The sequence below is a fragment of the Palaemon carinicauda genome, chromosome 26 (genome assembly GCF_036898095.1).
Source record: "Palaemon carinicauda isolate YSFRI2023 chromosome 26, ASM3689809v2, whole genome shotgun sequence".
Lineage (NCBI taxonomy): Eukaryota > Metazoa > Arthropoda > Malacostraca > Decapoda > Palaemonidae > Palaemon > Palaemon carinicauda.
This window is the reverse complement of record NC_090750.1, coordinates 35,522,205-35,526,250: the sequence shown is the minus strand read 5'-3', so window position 1 is coordinate 35,526,250 and position 4,046 is coordinate 35,522,205.

Here is a 4,046-nt window from a genome sequence, read left to right as displayed (position 1 = left end):
CCAATTCGTGCCATGACGTGAACGTGGCGTGAACTTGTCGTGAACTATGCTTGACGTGTCGTGAATTTGTCGTGAACAGTGCAGGAACCTCCCAGTGCGTGTCACTTCACGCATTTTGCGTGCCAGTGCGTGCCAGAAATGCGTGCAAGTGTCAGGGGGGCTTAAGATGTTGAAACAATGTGGTTTTAATTAGAACACAAGGCAGGTGTTGCAAAATATCTGTATAAAAAAATACCTGAAAATGTGTTGAAAGTAACTGCCTATACTTAGAACAAGGTAAGTATTGCAAAATATCGTAAGAAAAAGGCACCTTACAATATGCTGAATGTAGCAGACTGGACTTAGCATAATAAGAGCGTTGCAAATATCTGCAGGAAAAATTATATATGCTAAATGTAAGAGCCTGTACTTAGCACAATCAAAGTGTTGCAAAATATCTGTAGAAGAAAAGCCACCTGAAAATGTACTGAAAGTATCTGTCTATACGTAGCACACCACAAGCGTTGCAAAATATAAGAAAAAAAAAAGCACCTTACAATTTGCTGAAAGTGACAGACTGAGCTTAGCATAATACCAACGTTGCAAATATCTGCAGAAAAGAAAAAATTATATATGCTGAATGTAATGGCCTGTACCTAACAGAATCCAAATGTTGCAAAATATGGGTAAAGAAAAAATACCTGAAAATATGTTGAAAGTATCTACCTATACTCAACACACCACAAGTGTTGCAGAATATCTATACAAGAAAAACACTCGAAAATGTGTTGTAAGTAACTGCCTATACGTAGCACAGCACAGGTGTTGCAAAATATCACAAGAAAAAAAGCACCTAGCAGTTTCCTGAAAGTAACAGACTGGAATTGGAATAATACGAACATTGCAATATATCTGCAGAAAAATCTTAAAATGTATCTAAAGTAACTGCCTGCAATTACCAAAATGTAAATATTGCAAAATATCCGCAAAAAGTCACTTTACAATGAGCTAAAAGTAACAACCAACACATAGCACAATGCAATTGTTGTAAAATATCTACAGAAAAAAAGCACCTTCGAAGGTGCTGAAATTAACTGCTACACTAAGCACAACGAAAGTGTTGCAAAATATCTGTAGGAAAAAAACACCTTAAATAGTCTGAATTTAACTGCCATAAATTAGCACAACGGAAGTGTTGCATAATATCTCCAAAAAAGCTCGTTACATTGTGCTGAGTCACTGCTTGTAATTAGCAGAACATTTGTGTTGCAAAATATCTGCAGAAGGAAAGGCCCATTAACAATGTACTGGAAATATTAATTTACATTTACCATAACTCAAGTATTGCAACATATTTTTTTTTCTTAAATCCCAAGTGCTGAAAGTAACTGCATGCACTTGGTTCTAAGCAAGTGTTGCGAAATATATGTAGAAAGGGCATTTTGAATATGCTGAAAGAAACTGCCTGCACATAGAACAAAGGAAGTGTTGGAAAATATCTACTAAGAAAAAGCACCTACAAATTTGCTAAAAGTAACTACCTGCAATTACCACAACGCAATATTGCATAATACTCAAAAAAAGCACCTTCCAGTGAGCTAAAAGTAACAACCAGCACTTAGCATAACGCATGTATTCCAAAATACCTAACAGAAAAAAATATTACTGTTATGAAAGTAACTACCTGATTTTAGCATAACGAATGGGGTTGCAAAGTTGCAGCAGAAAATAACTTAAAATATGCTGAAAGTGACTCCCAGCACTTAGCACAACGTAAGTGTTGCACAATATCTGCAAAAACACTTATATTGTGATGAAAGTCCCTGCTTGTAATCAGCAAAACATGTGTTGCAGAATATCTTCAGATAAAGGGCCCTTTTCAAATTGATAGAAGTAAGAGTTTACAATTAGCTCAACGCAAATATTGTAAAATATCTGCAGAAAATAACACTACAAAGTGCTCAAAGTATCTGATATATATATATATATATATATATATATATATATATATATATATATATATATATATATATATATATATATATATATATATATATATATATATATATAAAGCACCTTAAACATGCTGAAAATGATTGACTGAACAGCACAAAGCCAGTTATTGTAACATAACAGATGAAAAAATCCTCAAAATGTAAAAAAAAAAAGAAAAAAAATACTGCCTGTGCTTAATTTCTGCCACCCATTCCCTTATTATAATGAAAGTGTTGAAACATATCTACAAAGAGTTTACTTTTTTTTTTCCTAAATAACTACCTGTGATTACCACAACACAATTATTGCGAAATACCTGAAGAAAAAACCCCTTGCTATATAATGAAAGTAACTAACGACATTTAGCCCAACGAAGGTGCAAAAATAGCTGCAGAAAAAAACACTTGAAATATGCTACGAGTTAATGCCTGCACTTAAGATAACGAAAATGTTGCAGAATATCAGTAGGAAAAAAAACCTTAAATGTTTTTCTAGTACATGCCCGCACTTAAAAAGTGTTGCATATCATCAAAAAATAAATATCCTATAGAGTGCTGAGAAAGACTGTTTTTAATTAGAAAAACATTCATGTTGCAGAATATCTGCAGAGAAGGGGAACTTTAAAAATGCGCTGAAAGTATGATCATGTGCTAGGTACATTGTCAGTGTTGCAAAATATTTACAGGAAAAAAAATAACACGTTGCTGAAAGTAAAAGCCTGCACTTTGCACAAGACATTTGTTGCAACACAAAGAAAAAACTTACATGTGATGAATGTAACTGGCAGCACTTATCACTTTCGCAAGTGTTGAAAAATATTTGCAAGAAATAAAACCTTGAAATGTGCTGACATTAATTCTCAGCACTTAACGCAAAACTTGCAAAATTATTGCAGAAAGTTGTATCTTAGCATAAGATAACTGCACAAAAGAAAGCACCTTACAGTGTGCTGAAAGTAACTGCTTGCACTTGGGAAAACGCAAATGTTACAAAATATCTGCAAAAAAAATGATAAAACCACACAATGTTCTCAAAGTAACTTCCTATACTTATCAAAACGCATGGGTTGCAAAATATCGGCAGGAAAAAAAGTACCCACTTGCAAATAGCATGACGTAAGTGTTGCAAAGTATCACAGTGAGCAAAAGGAAACTATCAGAACAATCAGTCACAAGAGAAGATGACTAGCACCAATTCTTTTGAGATCTTTCCTAATACTTCAGCAATTTGTGCCAATCTGTCATAAGAGATGATGGCACGAATTCTTTTAAGGGCTCATGTTGGAAAATAGCTTAAAAAAGAAACCTTATAGTATGCTAAAAGTAGCGGCCTTCACTAAATATGGCACAAATGTTGTAAAACATTTTAATAAAAAAGCTACTGATAAAAAATCTACTGAGAGTAACTATACACTTAGCATGACACAAGTGTTGTAATATGTCAGCAAAAATAAGCACCTTAAAAGGTGCTATGAGTAACGGCCTGCACTTTGCACAACGCAAGTGTTGCAAATTATCTGCAAAAAGAGGTACCTTATAATATACTAAATATAACTGCCTGCACTTAGTATAAAGCAAAAGACAATGACCAAAATATCAAAGTAACTTTTCCGTCAACTCGAAACACGTTTAAAATACTTTGTTTTTGGTGACTACATATCAACAATTTAAATGAACAGAATTGAAAGATGTTTTATCGGTGGGCAAAGAAAATCTATTGCATTTAGTTATCATTAATCAACAGAGTTAAAATACACGAAAAAAAAGTTGGAAGCTGTTTTAAAATACTTTCGTTTTAAAAGTTCTGAAATTAGTAGTTTTAAATCGTCATATCCACACACAGTGATTGAGGGACTCGAATATATTGAGTCAGTATGCATTTCTCGTAATGTACCTGCATTTACTTATTAAGCAATTTTAGCTTCAACTAACAGGTCTTTAATAATTTCGGCATATGCATAGAACTACAGATTAAAAAATATAATACACGAACAAATAAGCAAATAAAAATATCTGCCAGAACAACAGTTATTTAAGAAACAAATTGCTTTACTAGGGTGTTTTTAACTTTTG